This window comes from Mobula hypostoma, chromosome 13 (assembly GCF_963921235.1).
Source record: "Mobula hypostoma chromosome 13, sMobHyp1.1, whole genome shotgun sequence".
In the NCBI taxonomy this organism is placed as follows: Eukaryota; Metazoa; Chordata; class Chondrichthyes; order Myliobatiformes; family Myliobatidae; genus Mobula; species Mobula hypostoma.
The window spans coordinates 29,759,014-29,781,052 of NC_086109.1; the positions used below are offsets into that span (position 1 = coordinate 29,759,014).

The window sequence follows — 22,039 nt, forward strand, 5'->3', positions numbered from 1 at the left end:
AGTGACCCAAAATAGCATTCAAATGTATTCAGTTCTTGGCTAAAGTGCCACATCTTTTCCAATATTTTCCCAAGACTCAAATGTTTCATCCCAGATTTTAATATGTAGCATTTACCTGCTGTTCTTCCATGACTTATGTTTTGGCATCCAAAACTGGAGCCAATACCCTGCAACTTCACCGACATACAACATAAACAACGTTTCACATTGCTTGCTGTACATATGACATCCAATCCATTAATGCATCTGCATATTCTTTTCTTTCATCGTTACAATTTCCGCTACAATTACTTGGAACTTACAACATCCATTGTTCCTCCTATTGTATTCAATCATGTATTTATTTGTAATGGACATCATCTGTTGTGGATTAGCCAGATCACAGATTTTGTCTAACTTCTTTGCAAGATCCTTGGCTTCTCTCACTCATAATCCCATACTTAGAATGCTTTTGGCACTAGACCACACTTGGATGTGTCTACCTAATACATTAATACAGATTAGGAACAGCAGGAAGCTTTGACCCAAACCATACGGCATTTTACCAGCCCCTTCCTCTGACAATACTTCCTTAACAGCACCAGCTGTTTCCCATTCTCTGCCAATTTTAACACCTAAACCGACATTTTATCTTGAAGTGCTTATACCAACCATTTATCTACAGATTTAACATATTGAAGTGAAATACTAGGCAGTATTCCAGGTGATTATACCTAAATTAAACAAAAATTAGACTTCATATCAATATGGCTGATTCAAACACTTGCCTGAAAATTCATCCCAATTAGTATACTAAATAAATGGTAAAGTTATTGGAACAAACCTTTGCAGTAGAAATTGATAACTCCAGTTTATTACAAAAATATTATCAGCCACAAGGTATTTCTGGGCAAATACCATGGAATACTCACTCAGAGAATGATCTAAATGCTGATGATTATTTTGTTCTCAGAAGAGCTCCAGGACGAAGTGGGTAACCACAGTTCAGAAACAAAAAGAACCTCTGTTCGGGAGGTGGAGGAGCATCTTATATACCATCTGAGAGCCTCCAACCCAATGCCATGAATATCGATTTCTCCTTCTGATAAAAAAAAATTTCCCTCCCCCTTTCCTATTCCACACTCGGGCCTCTTACCTCTTCTCACCTGCCTATCACCTCCCCCTAGTCCTCCTTCTCATTCCCTTTCTGCTATAGTCCACTCTCCTCACCAGCCCTTTCCCTTTCCTATCCACTTGGCTTCACTGATCACTTTCTAGCTATCCTCCTTCCCCAGTGCCCCCCCACCCCACCTTTATATTCTGGCATCTTCCTTCTTCCTTTCCAGTCCTGAAGATGGGTCTTGGCCCAAAATGTTGACTGTTCATTTCCATGGATGCTGCCTGACCTGCAGAGTTCCTCCAGCATTTTCTGTGTGTTGCTATGAACATCTGTTATTTTTGTTTTATTTGGTGCCACAGAGAAATTATACAAATTGGGCATCCCTTCACAGCTTAGGATAAGTGTTTCTTAAATAGCCAGGTGCTCCTGGTGTAATGACTTTTTATGGCAACAAATCACAGTAGAGTGGTTGAATCCATATCTGGAAAAGCAACTAAATGATTGTGGTCAAATATATACAGTAGGTCCAGTGAGTCAGTGGATGGGTAAACAGCATGTTATTTATGGATAGCACCAAATAAAATTGTTATTAAAGAAAATTAATGGTGATATTGCCAAAGTGCTGCTCTAGTAAGTATTGCTGGAACTTTTCGGTTACAAATATCCAGCAATGAGGATGCCTGGAGCATCTTACAGAAAAGTATTATCCTATCATTTTGAAGCATCATATGTATTCTACCTGAATGTGCAAAGATGCAATATTGTACTCATGATTTTCTGGCTGGTGATAACATACCTCTCATTCCTGCTTGAAAGTCAGTTAACCATGGTTGGACAACTTTATGGCAGAGACTGTGCATCTAAATATTTGAGAGATGTGTCTGAGCACCTAATTTGTGATAAAATGAACACAGTAATGCCATTAGTGTTTTTTAAATGATGCAGCGTCTATTAGCCCACAAATTCTGCACAGACTACATATAGAGTGTTGTACTTGTCCCTTTTACCATCTGCAGGACTGGGTTTCAAATAATGTCACTCTACTTGCAGCAAGTAGATAGGAATGGCATACATGTTATCCCCGTTTTGTTCAAAGACTTCTCAATTCACAAAAAATAAACTTTCAATAAATATCATTCTGCAAGTGAGAGAAATGTGACACCTATCCATTCACATCCTCTGTTACCTCTATTAAGGGCCCCAAACAGTCCTTCCAGCTGAAGCAAAGTTCACCTGTGAAGCTGTTGGGGCCATCCATTGCAGCCAGTGCTCTCGATGCAGCCTCCTCTACACTGGTGAGACCTGACGTAAATCGGCCTACTGCTTTGTCAAGCACCTACACTCCATCTGCCAAAAGCGGAATTCCCAGTGGCCAATCATTTTAATTCCTATCCCCATTCCTGTTCTGACATGTCGGTCCATGGCCACCTCTTTTGACATGCTGAGGAACAACAGCTCATGAAGGAACAACATGGAGGAACAACAGCTCATGTCTAGGGTAGCCTCCAACCTAATGGCATGAACATTTCTTTCTCCTTTTTAACCTCCCCCTTCCTCATTTTTGTATTTCCCACTCAGGCCTTTTTACCTCTTCTCCTCATCTGCCAATCCCCCACTCCCGGTGACCCTCCTTCTTCCCTTTCTCCCATGGTCCACACTCCTCTCCAATCAGATTCCTTTTTCTCCAGTTCCTTACCTTTCCTGCCTACTTGGCTTCACCTATCACCTTCTAGCTAGTCCTTCCTCCCTCCACCACCCCCACCTTTTTATTCTGGCATCTTCCCTCTTCCTTTCCAATTCTGAAGAAGGGTGCAAAATAATACCAACAAATGCAATATTTTCATACACTTCTAGCAAAAATTCTACCTTTAAAAAACTTTATTATGGATTTCCAACTATTTTGGCAAATGTGACACTCCGATTTTTAATTTGAATAAGGCTTTATTTTTACTACATTTCTCAAGACCCTATATGGTTTGTGCTTCTTCAAGGAAAGTGACAAGGAAAATTGAAGCAAATATTTTACCTGTTCTAAATTATGATCACATTGCACTATTCAGGACACATCTGAAGGAGCGACCCGTTTTCACACTAAGTCTGAATCAGACGTACATGATGTGAAACTTGTTCTGCGGCAATGGTATAGTGCAAAGTCATAAAATTCTTATAAATTACAAAAATAAATATATTTTTGAAATCCGATATCTGATGGCAGAGGGCTAAGGCTTCCTTGAATAGCATGTTAGTGAACCTTCAAAGGAAAATGCTATCTTAAAGATGGTACTGTGCACTGAGACAGGTAAAATTGGCAATCTGATTGAATTTCTGATACAAATAGAGGGTGTAATTTATTATATATATTTTAATTTATATTATATATTGTTAAATAAGTTGTGCAAAAAAAGTAGTGAGGTAGAGCTCATGGGTTCAATGTCCATTCAGAAATCGAATGGCAGAGGGAAAGAAGTTGTTCCTGAATCGTTGAGTGTATGCACTTGGGCTCCTGTACCTCTTCCCTGATGGTAGCAATGAGAAGTGTGTGTAACCTTGGTGATGGGGGTCCTTAATGATGAATGCTGCCTTCTTGATGCACCGCTCTCCGGTGATGTCCTGGATGCTGAGTGTTCATTATGGAGTTGACTAAGTTTACAACTTTCTGCAGATAATATTGACCCTGTGCCCACCTTGGATAACTAAGGAAATAAATGGCATCAGACTAAAAGCTTATGTACACAAAGTGGCCAAGTATAGTAGCCAAAATTTTCCCAATCTTTTTCTAAGATTGGGAAATCTTTAAAAAGTAACAAGAAACGAATATGCAAGCAATAAGGAAAAGGAAGATAAATTAAGAAAGTAAACTAGAATAAAATATAAAAACAGATGGTAAAAGTTTTTTTAATAATTACATAAAGCAGAAAAATGTGGTGGAAGTCAAAATTGGTCCCTTGGAAAATGAGTAAGGGGAATTAATATTGAATAAAGTGGAATGACTATTCTGTTTCATGTTGGAGGACATGACCAAAATGTCAGAGAGATGTTATGGATGCGATTAGGGTGAGGGGGGTTGGTAGGGACCTCCATTTAATTGCTGTTACTAAAGTGGTTGTGATAAGCAAACTAATAGACCAAAGATAGCCAAGTCCCCTGATCCTGATCGGAGGAATCCCAGGGTACAGAAAGAAATGCCAGGAATTATAGTAGCTATGTTTGTGATAATTTATCAAAATTCTCTGTGTCCTGAGCAAGTCCTGGCAGACTAGAAGAGAGTGAACATCAGGCCACTATTTAAAAGAGAATGTTGGCAAAAGGCAGGTAACTATAGACAAGCTGGCTTAACATCTGAAGGTGGGAAATGCTTGAAACCATCATTAAGGAAGAACTTGTGAGATACCTGGATAGATGTGGTTCCATCAGGTAGACACAAGATGGATTCAAAAAGGACATGTCCTTCTTGTCAAACTTGCTGCAGTTCTTTGAGGTTATAATTAGTGCAGTGGGTAGAGAGGAACAGGCGCATGTTGTATGCTTAGATTTCCAGAAGGCATTTGATAAAGTGCCACATAAAAGACTTACCCATAAAATAATTATGCATGGAGTTAGAGTAATGCAAAGGCTCCCAGCCTGGGATCCATGGACCTCTTACTTAATGGTACTGATCCATGACACAAAAAAAGGTTGGGAACCCTTGGAGTAATGCATTAGCATGAATAAAGGATTGATTTACCAATAGAATGCAGAGAGTTGGGATAAGTGGATGTTTCTTGGTTGGCAGTTCAGTGGTAAGTGGAGTACTGCAGTTGTTTACAATATATGTACATTAATGATGTGGAAGAGAGGCTCAGTGTGACATATTTAAGTTTGCTGATGACACTAAATTGAGTGGAGATGCAAATTGTGCTGAGGATGTGGAGAGTCTTCAGAGAAACCAAGATAGGTTAAGTGAGTGGGCAAGGATCTGGCAGATGGATACAGTATTAATAAATGCAAGGTCATACATTCTGGAAGGAAAATAGAATATTAGATTATTATTTAGATGGTGAAATATTGCAGCATGCTTTTGTGCAGAGGGACTTGGGAGTGCTTGCGCATGAATTGCAAAAGGTTGGTTTGCAGGTTATCTACAAGGCAAACAGTCCTAAAGAAGGGTCTCTGCCCTGATCTGCTGAGTTCCTCCAGCATTTTGCTTTGGATTTCCAGTAACTGCAGACTATTGCATGTTTAAAATAGAATGTTGGCCTTTATTGCTGAAAAGGTTGAATTTAAAATAGGAAGTTATGCTGTAAAGTTATAAGGTACCGTTGAGGCCACTTCTGAAGTACTTGGTGCAGTTCTGGTCTGTTTACTTAAGGAAAGGCATTCTGGGTTTGGAGGTGGCGCAGAGGACGTTCACCAGGTTTGTTTCCAGAGATCAGGGGGTTGGCCTATGAGGAGAGGTAGAGTCGTCTGGGCCTATACTCATTGAAATTCAAAGGAATGAGACAGGCATTTTATAGAAACATATAAAATTATGAAAGGGATAATTAGGATAGAGGCAGTGGAGTAGCTTGTGCTGATAAGTGAAACGAAGTCTAGGGGACTTAGCCTCAAAATTTAGTGGAATAGGTTTCTGATGGAGATGAGAAGAAAATAACTTTCCCAGAGTACTGAATATGTGGAATTCTCCACCCAAGGAAGTGGTAGAGGATACTTTATTAAATATATTTAAGACACATTTAGATAGATTTTTACATAGCAATAGAATTAAAGGTTTTGGGGGGAAACAGGTAGGTGGAGCCAAGTCCATGGCCAAATCAGCCATGATTTTGTAGAATGGCACAGAAACTTGACGGGCCAGATGGCCTACTCCAGATCATTTTTCATATGTCTTTGTTCTTTAAGCAGTTCCTGAATCATTGAGTTTGGGCATACCTAAGGCTACCTCTTCCGCGTTGGTCTTAGTGAGAAGAGGACATATCCTGTGTGGTGAGAATCATTAGGGATCGATGCCACCTTCCTGAGATATATCCTTGATGGTGGGGAAGGTTATGCCCATGAGTCTATATCCTCTGCAGCTTCTTGTAATCCAGTACACTGAAATTAATTCATCATTTAAAGAAAGTCATTAAATTCATTACTTTATTCTTACTGCAAGTCATCCATTTGCACTTGAAAGGACAAAGCTCATAGTTCTCCGGCCTGCAGCTTCCCTTGGGAATTTACAAAAATGATGAAATTAAAGGTAAATGAGTTCTCGTACTCCTTCCAGACATTATAGAATTCCCAACTGACTAACTGATCATTAAACTACACCCTAGTACTGGCCAGCTGCTTGTTAGAACAAGGTGTCCTTTGGTGGTCAGTAGAAGATCATTGCTGAAGCAGAAGTAGGGGGCACAATTAGTTGAGAATTCTGATTGGGATGAAATTTCAAACAAGAAAAAAAATGGTCTTATAAGCAAGTATTCCTTTGCCAAGTATTTTCCTACTTTTTAAATGAACTTGTTAGAGATTTTTGTTCATACATTTTTAAAAGAAGCTTGCATGAGATTAAAATGACATATCTCATGTTCATTATGGAAGGCAAAATGGAAAATCTGTCCATATAAATTCTAAACTGAAAATGACTTCTTCATTATTTTCCAGGAAGTTACAAATAGTTGACAGGAATGTGTGGTTATGCTTGTTTAGTTGTTTATCTTGTGTATGTGTATAATTTATGTTAATTTATATTTGTCCTCATCTTGTAATGTACCATGCTGCTGCAGTAAAAAGTTCATTTTCACGGTGTTTATGCCTGGTGCATGTCTGCCTATGGCAACAGTAATTCTGAATTTGATTGTGAACTTGAATTTGGAATTTGACAGAGTTTTTAAGGAAAGAAAATTGGATGCAAGAAGACAGTACAGATAGTAAATCACATCTGGGTTTACTATCTACTTAGTCCTTTGGAATGTTTTCAAAATTCTTATGTGATGGTGTAATTCCTTAGAAACATTTATTACTTTTTCATTTTCTTGTAGGATAATGCCACTTATAATACTTAACTGAAGACTGTCATCTGGACATAAGCGGAAATTAAATTTTGAAATAGCACTCATGCAAATGTCAAAACTGACATGTTCTGTGCCTTCATAATGGACGTCTGACCATGGGAAAGTAAAATATTATTTCCCCTGAACTTAAAGAAATGAGAATGATGGATGGATAAGCTACCTTGTGATCTTGGAGCTATCAATAGGTTTTATTGTGCTCTAGCATGCTACTCATGTTATGTTGCTGTATAAAATACTTATGCCATTCATAAAAACTGGACTACAAAATCTCAGGCACTGGTGGAATCAGTGTTTGCACATTTTGAAAGGAGGGAAAATCATCTGGAATTGAGCAGTAATGTGTTTTCTGCTCTGATTTCCCATCGATAGAATTATCCAAATGTGAGGATAACCATACCCAAGGAACAACAAGCTGGAAATATGGGACTAATATTATCTCCAAGCTAATAATTTTATTGGCACCAGCAAATTAATAACATATTTAATGAATTCACAGCAGTAAATTATGAAATGTGTATATAAGGCAAGCTTATTCTGTCACAGAAATGAAAAAAAGCCAAAAGCATCTTACTAAATTCTTAGCCACCTTATGAGTTTCCAATGGAGAAGGTATTTTTGTGTTTATAAACCATAAGCATCAACTTCTGAATTTCACCATTGTAATTTTTTTAAAGCTCAGGATGACAGGGTATCAAACAGAAATTCTGCACCCACAGAGAGCTACACTACATGTGAGACCATTTTTCTTGTTAAGTATGTTTTGTATTTTGTTTCAGAATATTTACATATAGTTCAGTTAACATCATTTGAAATAAATGGAATATTGTTCGTATTTTGTTATGTGAGCGTCAAATAGCAGCTTCTTTGGACAACATTTTTTTGTGGAGGTAAATTTTCTGCAGACAAGCTGAAATATCTCTCTGTTTGTAGAATTTTAAGGGCTATAAAAAGGACAAACATTATAATTTGCCTGTCAGCTTGCCCACTGCAAAGATTTTTGATCTATCTTTTATCTCTGTTGAGTGAAAGCAGGTTGTGATTATTTTCTATACTAACTATGTACACGTTCTCTCTTTTATAATTCCCATTCAGACCTCATGATACTTATGTATCTGCAGAACATGCTGGTATTAGTATGATCTATCATTCTAGCTCATCTAGTGCACATGGTATACATAGCATTGCATAGACTATAAAGTGGCATTTGACCCAAAAATTCAGTAGGTTCCTGTTCTGCTTGAATATCTCCTTGCCTTTCCTTATCAGAACAACTCCCAATTACTAGCTTTATCATTTCTTAATTATCTCAAGAGATGCTACTGTTGGCAACACTATTGATGGCCTTGAGTTTTGCTCCCTCTTCCATGTGGAAGTATGTCCTCTGTGGCAAGTGTTCCTAACTTTTTTTTTATTTTATTTTTTTTTTAATTTTATTTTTATTTGGATAAGGAGTTCACAATTATCATGTACTTTTTTCACACATATAACCTTTTCCATTTTTTTATATGTATAAAACTACAATTATTTATACATTCTTAAGTACACATTGAGATGATATAAAAGCAAAATAAACATTTAAATAGATAATTATGTACTGTGGTAAATCTAACCTATTAGGCCATCCTAACTTTAATGGCCTCTATTATGTCATCCCGTCACCTTACATTATATCACTATTTGACATCTCTTTTCAAGAGATTCATCCCATCCTGATAGTTATGTTTATCTCTGGTGGAACCTAATTTTCATTAAGTTCCTAAGGTGTTTACCTAATCCAAAGGATGCAGTTTGTTTCACTCCATGGCATTATTAATTTAAATCCAGGCAAAAAAATAAGAAATTTGTATACCTTGCACACTTATTCCAAAGGATAAGAGAAGCTTCGATTTAATGATTCAACTTTTTAATTTTTCAGATTTCATTGAAAAGGTTTTTGTTTGATCTGCCTGGGAGTCTTACTGTTTTTTGACTTATTGTCACAATAATTATACTGGCATAATAAGGTAGTAGCAGTTAGTGCAAGGCTGTACAGTGCCAGTGATCACTGATCTGGGTTCAATTCTGGCTACAGTCTGTAAGGAGTTCATACATTCTCCTATGACCACACCAATTTCCTCCAGGTGCTCCGGCTTCCTCCCATATTCCAAAGGCATATCGTTAGGGATAAGGTTAGTGGGTTGTGGGTATGCTAGGTTGACACTGGAAGCCTGGCGATAGTTGTAGGCTGCCACATGCAAAATCCTCGAAGTGTGCTGTTTATTGATGTAAGTGGTGCATCTCACTAAATGTTTTGATATACATGTGACAAATAAATAAAAATAAGCTGAATACTAATATCAATATTTGAAAAAGAACAATTAGATAAATAAATCAACACCAGCAAACATGTTGCCTTATAAAACCAAATTAGTAATTAAGCTTTGTTACCACCAGGTGAAAGGTCAAAAATTCTTATGAATGTTAATGGGGTCATCATTGACTATGGTCAACGTGCCATTGAATTGGATTTCACCCATTAATTGTGCATTAGGTAAATGCTACATTTTGACCAGATGTCCAAAACCAGGAGCCCATTTACAATGAGGAAGTTGATGAAATTTATTTCATAGTAACTATTGTGGTTTTATTTTACCTATTATGGTCTGCTAACACAAAACTAATCTGATTCTAAATCACAGTCACAAGTAAAGGGTGTTATAAAGAAAAATGAAAATAAGGGGAGGAGGTGACACATTTTTAAACTATATCTGCCAGCAGCCACCTTTATGTTCACACATTTTTTTCAGTTACCCAGATAGCCTCAAGTGTGTGAATACAAAACATGCAGGTATCAAAATATTGTGGTTACAACATGCTGCAGCCATCTGTGGAGAAAGCACACTCATAGCTTGTATTTTTTAAATATCAATGGAAGTCATGAGGTAAAGAGAAAATGTCATCCATTCTAGAACCTACTCCAACAGACCTGTCCAGTGCAGTTTCCCAGTGGCTGAATCTTCAAAACAAAACTTACTTCAGCCATATGCATCATGAAGTTTTGCATATTTTCAAAGTTAAAAAGTGAGTAGCAAAGGAATCAAACACTAGGCAGTATTTTGTTTACCTTTTTACTGATTTCAGTAAGACAGTCCAATTACAAGACTGGTTTACTGGCAATGCAGATACTTTTGTCTCTGCATCCAAATGTTACAACTTTATGTTGCAGGTCAAATGCTCAGGCATCCAACCCAAGCAACATTTTGTACTGACGTGTTAGATTTTAGACATAAGCTGAGATTCTACTTTCAGTCTTGGATGGATCCCGTGCACTTTCTTCTTTTTAAGCCCATCAGTCCAACTGGGATATAGGCCACCAACAGCAGCTTGCTAGTCCTCTGTCCCAGGCCAGTTTTCTTTCAAGGTAAAGCCAATTGAAAATCCTTTTTCTCCCAGGGATGAGGACTTTGGAGCTTCTGCTGGCATTTTTGTACCACAGGGTTTTTATAGGATGGGGTTACTAGTCCTATGCCCAACCCTCCTCTTCTGCAGCCAGACTTGAGGTCATTGATGGCAAAGTTATCCCATGCATTCAGTTAAAGAATATTTGGTGTTGCTTTGGCCAATATTCATTCCTCAGTCAACAGTATTAGAAAAAGTTGTGATCAGATCCAAGTCAAAAACAGAGCCAATAACATTGAAGACTAGTGTCAATGGAGAAACATGAGACTGCAAGTCTTGGAATATAGAGCAACAAATACTCTGATGGGTTGAGCAGCACTCTGTGGGGGGTGGGGAAGGGAAGGAATTATCGATGTTTTGGGTTGAGATTGCATCAAGACTTGTGTAAAAGCAGGCTGTATCATTGCCCCAAATCTCCTTCAGTCTTTCGTGTCATAGTGCTTCAATTCACCTCACCTCCAACGATCTTATCGCTTGAGTGAAGCTAATCTTCGACAGGACTAATTTAGATCATTTTCTTTGGCGTGTCGGAGGCTGAAGGAAGACCTGATTGAAATTTATAAACTTACAAGAAGCATGGACTTGGTAGACAGTCAGATTCTTTTTCCCAGGGTAGAAATGTCAAATAATATAGAACATGCATTTAAGGTGAGAGGGGAAAGTTTAAAGGAGATGCGCTAGCCAAGTTTTTGTACACAGAGAGTGGTAGGTGTCTTGAAAAGAGTGCCGGGGGAGTGATGGAAGCAGAAATGATAGTGGCATATAGGAGGCTATTAGATAAACACACAAATATGCAGGGAGGCAGGGATATGGGTCAGGTGCAGGGAGATGATTACATTTTGCACCTTGTTTGACACAGGCACTGTAGACCAAAGGGGCTGTTCCTGTGCTACAATGGGTTTTACAGTCGACAGTCGCAAGGTCCTCTACCACTCTGCCCCATTGTTTAACAGTGCCTCCTGACAACAACGGTTCATAATAAAACCCTGGAAAACATGAACCGCTTCTTATACCTGGGGAACAACTTCTCAGCAACGATATACATTGACATCCAATGTCACCTTCAATGCTCCAACAAAATAACAACAGTCCCCTCATCTCCAAAACTGAGGCCACAGTTCAACTTCATTACTTACTGGCATTTAGGGCAGCAATGGAAGTCCTCCATCTCTGTTTGTCCAGCACTGTTCCGGGCTTCCTTCATCATGCCAGTAGCATCCTCTTGGTTTTCACTACTGTCAGTCTTGTAAGTCCTGGGTAGAAACTCAGGAATATTGTCACACTTGGATGTAGAAGGATTCTTCATTGAAGGTCGAGGGCTTTCATCTTGTGGGTTTCCATAACAGTTTTGTTTGACCAGTCAGGGTTGTTAGCCCCAAGTTAAACCTCCAAACCTGGAGGGCCAGTGGACCACTCTTAGTCTGGCTCCACCCTTTGACCTGTTTGGCATGGGTGACCCTATCAAGAGGCAAAGCATAAAACCCTGACTCCAGCCAACATTGTTCTCCAGGTTATTGAGCCACACAAGCCTCCAAACCCAAAGACAAGGTAGTGGTCCTTTTGGAGGACAGTTCAATTTAGTCAGCTCCATTGCCTAGGTCATGTTGTTTGCACGCCATTCACAAGACTAAAAAAAACAGTCTGTTGCAAGTTCTGCCATGCAAGGAGGTTGCTAGCCGACAGAGGAAGAGATTAAGGATAAGCTTAAGACCTCCATACTTCCTAAATACTGGAAATCTCTGGCCAATGACCAGTCAAAGCAGAGAACAAATATTTGGAATGGTACTGGGAATGTCTATCCGATGCATCAGGAGTACAAGAAGCCCTTTGCAGTAAGTAGAAGGAGCACACCACCCTCAGACTTTTGGGACAGCTTCTGAAGAGTTTTTTTTCTTTCTGCAAAGTGGAATCTATGATAGTTGTAATGTAGAATTATATTTTGCAAGCTAATTCTCATTTCCATAATGAATAATCTATATGGCTGTGACTTCTTTTTATTTATTCATTTATGGGATGTGGGCTTTGCCAGCGAAGCCAGCATTTACTGCCCAACCCTAGCTGCCCTTGAGAAGGTGGTGATGAGCTGCCTTCTCGAACCGCTGCAGCCCCTAAAGTGTAGGTACACCCACAGTACTGTTAGGGAGGGAATTCCATGATTTTGACCCAATGACAAAGAAGGAGTGGCAATATGTTTCCAAGTCAGGATGGAGAGTGACTTGGAGGGGGATTTCCAAGTGGTGGTGTTCCCAGGTATCTGGTGTTCTCATCCTTCTAGATGGTCATGGGTCTGGAAGGTGCTACCTTAGGAACTTTGGTGTGTTGTAGTAGCGCATGTTGTAGATAGCACACACTGCTGCAACTGTTCATCGATGGTGGAGGGATTGGATGCTTGTGGAAGGGGTACCAATCAGTGGGCTGCCTTGTACTGGAAGGTGTCAAGCTTCTTGCGTGTTGATGGAACTGCACTCATCCAGGTGAGTGGCGAATATCCCATTACGCTCCCGACCTGAGCCTCGTGGATGGTGGACAGGCTTTGTGGAGTCAGGAGGTAAGTTACACACCACAGATTTCCTAGCATTTGACTTGCTCTGGTAGCCGCAGTGTTTATACAGCTAGACCAGTTCAGTTTCCTGTCAATGATAACCCCTAGGATGTCGATAGTAGGGGATTCAATAAGGTTGCACTAAAATAAGTTGTTACAGATCGTCATGTGCTTCAAGGTCTTCTTTCAGATGAATCTGTAAATCATATTAAAGGTAAATATTTAATTTAGCTTATAGTCTTTGTTTTGACAGTTGCTTACAATCCAAATTGGAATGGCACCATTAAGTCAAAAACATCCATTATGATTTATCCCTAAAATTAATTTTGCTCTATCTCAGTGGTAACATGAATTTCTGTGACTGAATAAAATATTGATCCTATTTTTTTTACCTCTTCTAAATTTGTTTTGTTTCCTGCGTGGTTTGCATTATTTCTTTAATGATATAACAATTATTAATGAAGCCTCTGTGCTGTGATTTTGAGATTATCCTGATTTAGAAATTTATTAATTTTTTTTTACACACTTACCTTCTGTAGAAATAAAAAATGCACCTTACAATGTCAAATTGTTCTGGTGTATACATATTCTCCATTTCTCTGGAAAAAGCCAATAGTAAACAATTACGGGTGAATGATTTTGATTCTACCAAGGTGCCACTTTTAATTTTCTGGTAGCAGAAGCTTTCTATCATCTGATGACTTAAAATCTGTATTAAATATTGTGTCTGGCTCTAGTAAACTGTCATCTCTTTGGTTGTCCTTAATCACCAGACATCTGTTTCTCATTTTCTTCTGCGAAGACATTTAATCGTAATTATTTGCCTGCAGCAAACTGCATTTTTATATTCCTTTCTAATTGCCTGACAAGAAAAGCTCTTAACTACAGATTTTGTTATTTTACTGTCAGAATTCACTAGAGATTCTGGATTTGAATGCTGGCCAACGGTCTTTGTAAATCTTCCATCATTATAATGTAGTATCAATTCAGTACCCTATCAATTTTAATCACATCATTTTGTTTTTCTCATTCATGTGCAGTCATTTTTATATGTTTCAGTTTACTTAGCATAGATATTGGATACTAGATATAACACAGTAACATAACTCCAAAAGGAATGTCGTTGGCTATGAACAGGGATTTCCTAACCAGGGACATTCTGAATGCTGCAGATTTAGGACATTGTGTAGTGTTTTCGAAAAGAGATTGCACTAAGGTGTGTTGCCTGAAGGCTAGTGTCAGTGAGTCAGACTCTCCAGCCTTGGCTAGAAGCCACGGTTCAGATTTTCTGTGGGTGTGAGACCCATTATGTGGCTTCAACGAAATTCTGACAAAGCCCATTACACATCTGGCAAACAGATTGGACTTTTGGTGTGCGCCAAGAATTAAACCTTTGGTCACAAATGGATGAGGTGTTCCTTCTGTATCGCCCATGGGTTGCTTCAAAAGTTCAGCCTCAATATAGTTTCTTGTTAAAGATTTCATTTTTGCCTATGGATGATAACTCATTGTATGTACAGGAGAAAATAATATTCATTATCCTTTAACCAAGAACATAGAACATAGAATAGTACAGCACAGTACAGGCCCTTCGGCCCATAATGTTGTGCTGACCCTCAAACCCCCCCCCCCACCTTAAATTCCTCCATATATCTGTCTAGTAGTCTCTTAAACTTCACGAGTGTATCTGCCTCCACCACTGACTCAGGCAGTGCATTCCACGCACCAACCACTCTCTGAGTAAAAAACCTTCCTCTAATATCCCCCTTGAATTTCCCACCCATCACCTTAAAGCCATGTCCCCTTGTATTGAGCTGTGGTGCCCTGGGGAAGAGGCGCTGGCTATCCACTTTATCTATTCCTCTTATTATCTTGTACATCTCTATCATGTCTCCTCTCATCCTCCTTCTCTCCAAAGAGTAAAGCCCTAGCTCCCTTAATCTCTGATCATAATCCATACTCTCTAAACCAGGCAGCATCCTGGTAAATCTCCTCTGTACCCTTTCCAATACTTCCACATCCTTCCTATAGTGAGGCGACCAGAACTGGACACAGTACTCGGAGACACAGGACACAGGACACATGTACAGAGAATGAAAATAATTCTTTGAAATTTGTATATTCTGGTAAAAACTCATTATTAGCAATTACAGAATGAAAGTACTGAAAATTGCAATGCAATTTACCTTTTGAGTGCAGTAAATACAAGACAGAAAAATCATCAGGTGCCAGTTCTAAGTATATTAACTATGGATTGTAGTAGCCTCCACATATTTGTTTGGATAATGGAGAAATAAACAATAATTTCTGAAATTTATAGTATGATCTGTACTTGAATGAACAATCCTGTACCCCCTCACTTAAAATTTGATGTTGAGATTAGTATTGTGACCATGGCTAGTCAACTTCTCCCAACAAGCTCATCAACAAGTCTTCTTTGTCATACTTCCAAATGGGATTGTTAAAAGCTACATTTGATACACATCGCAAAATTAGAGAAAGGCATTTTCTATTTGATTATTTCAATTCTATGATTAGTTTTAAAGTTTTGGCAAAGCTGCTGCATTCTAGCGAAATCTACCAAATGTATTGTTCGAGTCTCGAACGTCAGCTGCTAACTGGCCTGTTTTGTATTTGTAGAAGTACCACTGTTTTTTTTTGATTTCTAGCACTTAAGGTTTCAGTTTGTGATTTTAGGGAGTAGGTTTCCAGAGACAAAGATTATGAGAAGACGTATCTGAATGCTGATAATTATTCAAACTATGGCCATGAAACAACAAATTGTAGTAGATAACACAAAAATACAAAATAGCCAACACATACAGAACTCAAATATACACTAAAATATTTCTGGCAATGAAAAGTGTTTTAACTTCTGTCATATACAGCTTGAACTAAAGGCAATCCATGCCAGCTTCTCAGTACATTTAAGAGTTTCATTTGTTACAAGTGCACTGTCATGTCCTTGACAGTACCAAGGGGATTTCCTGCCAGGCCTAATGCACTTCATTGACGGGTAATCAATGAGAGGTTTTTATAATGTCAATAGCCTAAAGTGTTCTCTGTCAGTAAATATACAGTAGTTGCCATGACATTGTGAGTAATTACAGAGAAGAATTATTGCTACGCTTCAACCATGGAAATCCGATTGTTTTCAAATTTCCCATGTCCACTCAGCAGATAGTCTACCTTGGAAATCAATTTAAACATAAGTATGACAGAGCATTAATGAGTCCCTTACTGAACATATGGATGAGTAAATAATAATATAGAACAGCCTTTCTCAACCCTTTCACCCTGGAGGAACCCTTGAAATAATTTTCAGGTCTCAGGGAACCACTACATAAAAATTATTTTATCTACAGCTCACTGTACATTAGCATGATCATTATGTTGTAGATACAATAATCCAAAATTAATTGTCAATGCTCTTTTGAGTAAAGAATGAATTTTTAGCCAACCTTCCTTGAAAAAAAAACGTAGTTAAGTTTAGCTTACCTTTCTTTATATTATTCTTTCTTTCTCTTTCATAAATTTTAAAAACTCATAAGGTAAACATAATAAATTTCTCAATTCTGGGTTGAACTTGAAATAAGCACACACGGATTTCACCTTCAGCTGAAATGAGATGATTTCTATCCTTGCTTTTCAACAAAAAAAAGGTTCCTCAGACATATAAGAAGTTGAAAACTGCAGCAAGATGTTCATTGCTTTCTTACGAATGGCAGGTTACTCTTCTTTCACAGAAAATCAGAACTTATCCAGGAGCAGGTCAGTAAATCTCGACTACATGATCAGAGTGTAGCTCATGAAGGTCTTCCTCTTCTGTTCAGCCTGAGAACTTGAGTTTGAGAGAAGATTCAGAAAAGGGCCCCTCATCCAGTCATACAGTGTATTGAAAGAGAGGAAAAATACTTCTCAATTTTGTTCTACAGTTCTTCCAGGTGGTTTTCAATAAAACTCGAGACTTTCTGATATCCTTCCTTACTCTCAAGCCCAAACAGCAGTGGAAACATTTCAAGATTTCCTTTTGCAGCATAATTTTTCCAAAGATTCAGTTTCTTTTCAAGTTCAAGAATCTTGTCACTTGAAGTCAAAAGGTTTTCTCCAGGGCCTTACAGAGATCTGTTCAACTAGTTCATATGATGAAAATTGTCTGTTAAGTAGGCTAGTTTGTGCAACCATTCTTCATCTTCAAAGAATTCAGCAAAATCTGACTTACTATTTTCTTGAAAGTACTCCTGCAATTCACCTTTCAACTCGAACACCCTGTTGAGAATTCTTCCTCTGCTAAGTCAACAGATTTCTGTTTGTAGCAGGAGATTGATGTGCTCTTTGTCCAGGTATTCACAGTCTTTTAGACATTTTCGAGTGAACAGTTCTTAAAGCTACTAAATAACTTGCTTCCTGAGTCTTTTTACTGACTGTAACATTATTTTCAGAAGCCTTAATCTGTTTCATTTGAGATTCAAAGAGTCGTTTAAAAGAACCAGCACTTTTACGTGTCACATGGCTGTGGTTTGTAGTTAAGGGTCTTTTCAATTTTGCTGGAGCCATTTCTGCATTTGTAAGTTCTTTGCCACAGGCTAGGTACAATGATATAGCAAACACGAGAAAATCTGCAGATGCTGGAAACCCGAGCAACACTCTCAAAATGCTGGAGGAACTCAACAGGTCAGGTAGCATCTATGGAAAAGAGTACAGTCGACATTTCAGGCTGAAACTGGGTTTTGGCCCGAAACGTCAACTGTACTCTTTTCCATAGATGCTGCCGGGCCTGCTGAGTTCCTCCATCATTTTGTGTGTGTTACAATGGAATGGGACAACTTGGATCACCAGTCCATGAAAAGCCCATTGATAAGTAGCTTTCATTGTAAAGATATAGTACTAGTTGGTTACTTTAGTCCCACCCACTGCCTTTGTCTCCAGATCCCAGAAAAGGTTAGTGAGCTTCTTCTGGGGCAACAGGAGGCAATGGATCTCTGCTGTGGTCTGGAGTCTTTTGATTGCAAAGGGTGACCTGTCACTGGTGTGTGTACACACAGCTGGTGGCCTTCTGCCTCAGGACTCCTCAAAGATACCTCTACAGTGACCACCCTCATAGATCGCATGCACTGGTGACGTGCTTTCTCCACCAGGGACACTACCTGCAGGGGGGCATGTGGCTTCCAGCAGACAGCATCAGCCACGCTGCTTTGAGGGAACGGCCTCACTTTAACTGAGAGCTGTTGAGGGTATGGGGTCTCGTCTGACCCAGACAGGGTGCTCAGGCACCGGTGGGGGACTGTGCTCTAGATGCGAGGAGGACTGGTCTCCATCCTTTCACTGTGGATGTCGAGGGGGGTTCGGGGAAATGGAGGGATTCCTGCACCACTCGTTGGACCCAGCCCTTGGGATACCACGCGGGAGAGAGTCTCACACGACGTGAGCTGTCTTGCCAGGATGCCTACCATGTCCTCCCATGACACTCCAAAGCACTTCTTGTACGGGCTGTTCTTGTACACCCTTCACTTCCTTGCCTTCGTCTGCCAACCAGACTTGCCTTGGCAATCTGTTTTACCATCAAATGGAAGAGGTCCCCAGTGGAGATCTCTTTATGCAGGGGTCTTTCCCCTGTACATTGGGGACCTGGGGTGGAAGGTGTTGTTTAGCATAATACCATGCAACAGGTTTTTAAGCAGGTTCACTGACACCCATCCACCTGTCTATTCTGTGGCCAGGAGAAGTCAGTGTACCATGCTTTTATGGAGTGAGAGGTTGCAGCCCCTGTTTGAGTACCTGAAGAGGCTGCTGCTCAGGTCCTGGTTGCTCTCCTGCCTCGCACTCCTCATATACGGGCACCCAGTTCTGAAGGGTGTGGGTGGTGAGGAGGATCTACTGATAGGCTTGCTCCTCGGCCTGGCCAAGATGGCCATTCACGGGTCTAGGCGGCAGACAGTCAAGGGCTCTGCCAGCGCTGACAGCCTGCCCCTCTTGCGAAGATACGTTCATGCTCTGCTGATCTAAGAGAAGGAGCATTCAGTCACAGTGGGTACAGTAGGGGATTTCTGGGAGCAGTGCCCTCCTCCCCCCTGGGAATTGACTGTTTTATAGACAGTAGTAATCATAATTTAATTTGAACTTATTCACCATCTTGTAAATATTTAAAGTTTGTACTTTGTGCATTTGTTGTATAAATAAACTTTTATAGCTTTGTAAAAAAAAGACAGACTTTTTGTGTCCACTGTTGTACTAGTGCAGTGAAATGACTCAGAAGATTTTAATTCTTCATTATCAACCTCCTCCTCTTCCATCTCATAGCTCCTCTTCAAAAATCGCCACACTGGACAGTACATAAAACAAAAAAATGCGTCCAATTTTCTAATACAACGGTAAAGTTTGTTTGTTCCCATAAGTCACTCAGCAGTGCATAAAGGGAAGTTGGGGGAGATTATTTGGGAGGGAGAGACTGACACACAGCCCAAAGTGGGGCTTGCATTCAATGCTTGGAAAACATCCTTCCCACTTCTCAACAGCTTAATGCCATCGCCTGTGCAATACAACGCTCACCAATTGTCAGCCTACCGTCCTCCCCTCTGTGCAATACAGCACTCACCAATTATCAACTTACCGTCCTCCCCTTCGTGCAATACAGCACTCACCAATTATCAACTTACCGTCCTCCCCTTCATGCAATACAGCGCTCACCACTTGTCAACTTACTGTCCTCCCCTCTGTACAATGCAGCGCTCACCAATTATCAGTCTACCGTCCTCCCCTTCGTGCAATACAGCGCTCGCCAATTATCAGCCTATCATCTTCCCCTCTGTACGATACAGCACTCACCAGTTATCAGCCTACCATCCTCCCCTCCGTGCAATACAGCGCTCCTCACCAGCCTACCATTCCTGTGTGCAATACAACACTCACTAATTATCAATGGCCTCCCCTATCTCACATTAAAAACTGAGAATGGACTCAAAACAAATAACCATGGTCCAACTGTGCACTGCCATAGAGGGCTGAGAGACCTCTGACAGGATTTCTAACAGGTCAGCTCAGTCACTGCCCACCATGAGTGTTATCATCGTGTGTCGCGTGAAGTTCAAAAAACAATTCTTTTTTAATCACAATCCCTCGTGACCTCTCACGGAAGCCAAGGGTTCCACGGAACCCCGGTTGAGAAACCCTGATGTAGAATCTTTAAGCACATAATTAGGAGTGTGTAGCTGGGCAAATGTAGTCCATTATTATAATTGATGTCTTTACATTTTGTATATTTTGATCATTTAGGTGATATTTTCGGCAGTTAAACAAACGTATATTTGCAGTTTTCTTGGGAGTACGGATTCTGCAGTGCAATAAACTTGGCAACAAAATCTATCGCGTTCAAACAAACCTTTGAGGTGAAGCCAGTATTGAATGCAAAAAGGTCCTGCATCTAACACCAAACGAAGTAATCTATCTCTCCAGGCAACAAAGGGATATTATTATGATAATTTGGCATCACTGTTTTCGTATCATTTCCACATGTGTAAAGTTGGAGTGAGAAAGTTTAGATCCTCTGTGTTAAACCACATCTAAATTAATAATCCATGAAATTAGCAATTGTTCCTTAGATTCATCTCTTTCATTGCAAGAACTGATGACCTATGCTGGTAAACTTCAGCGATACAAATAAGTGATATATCTAACTATTACACCGTGAAATGTGTCATTTTTATGAGATTTTATGAGATAAGATTGCCTTAAGTAATCAATAGATCGCTTACTTCCACAGTTTTCATATCATATACACACTGCATCTAGTCATTGAAATTCTGTCGTATTGTAAAAGCTGCTGTTTAACAATACTGTAATAGGAAATATACACACTTAAGTAAAAATTCAAAACCTTTATGTGTATATATATATGATAAACTATAATTTAGAGATTGCTTAATTAACTAGAGAACATGCAATTGCTCTCAATACTGATTTTAATGTTATGTATTTAAGAGTTGGCTGATGAAATTTGCTAGCTTTTTGCAAAAGGTACTATATTTAAGTTATAACTAATTTTTAAATTAAGTTTTATGCAGAGAGTAGTGAGTGCGTGGAACAGGCTGCCGGCGACGGTGGTGGAGGCGGATACGATAGGGTACATGGAGCTCAGAAAAATAAAGGGCTATGGGTAACCCTAGATAATTTCTAAGGTAAGGACATGTTTGGCACAGCTTTGTGGGCTGAAGGGCCTGTATTGTGCTGTAGGTTTTCCATGTTTCTATGTTTCTATAATAGCAATGGATGAATGTCACCTCTGTTTAAAATTTTGACCTTTTGCAACGTTGTTTTGGGTTTATTATATTCAGCTTTATATTTTCATAAAATGAGAAATGCAATCTGTAAGAAAATGTTAATTGGTGATGACAAGGAGCTCTTGAACAGCTGACAGAATCAATAATTTACATTCTCTTAGGATATGTTCCATCCAAGAGATTATATAAATAAACTGGGGCAGTGGAATTTATGAAAATCAAGTTCCTGACTACTTAGGACTGACAATGGAACTACTCAACTTTTCTTTAAATGCTTATTCATAATAATGTACGCATTTAATATTCCCACTGATTTTATAGTAGTGACCACAGAACTGTGTCTTTTGAATGCCAAATTTTATTTAAAGGCAATTTAATTTTAGTGAGTGTCATAAGCATTTTTCATCTATCAATCTCCTCTTTGATTCTCAAGCATATTGAGGCCTTTATTGGTTTAAACATACAACTTTTAAATTTAAATATGAAATACAAGTATAAATTAAGAAAGTTTAGCCATTTGGGCTTAATATGCTTCTCCAGTGCAGTTCCTAGGTTTATGCAAGAAAATTATATGGTTTATATAAAGTTAAATTTAAAAAAAAGAAAATGCTAGAAATACTTATTGGAAAACAAAAAAATCAAGAATTACAAC

General features: G+C 39.1%; 1 long non-coding RNA gene across 1 annotated transcript in view; it reads left to right on the top strand.

Annotated features, from left to right (window-relative positions):
* The window catches only part of LOC134355931 (uncharacterized), a 46,665-nt gene that overhangs the window by 23,883 nt on the left and 743 nt on the right, over positions 1-22,039 (top strand). Inside the window, exon 2 of the long non-coding RNA XR_010020223.1 lies at positions 21,162-21,285. This is a non-coding gene — a long non-coding RNA (uncharacterized LOC134355931). The remainder of the gene's footprint in view (positions 1-21,161; positions 21,286-22,039) is intronic.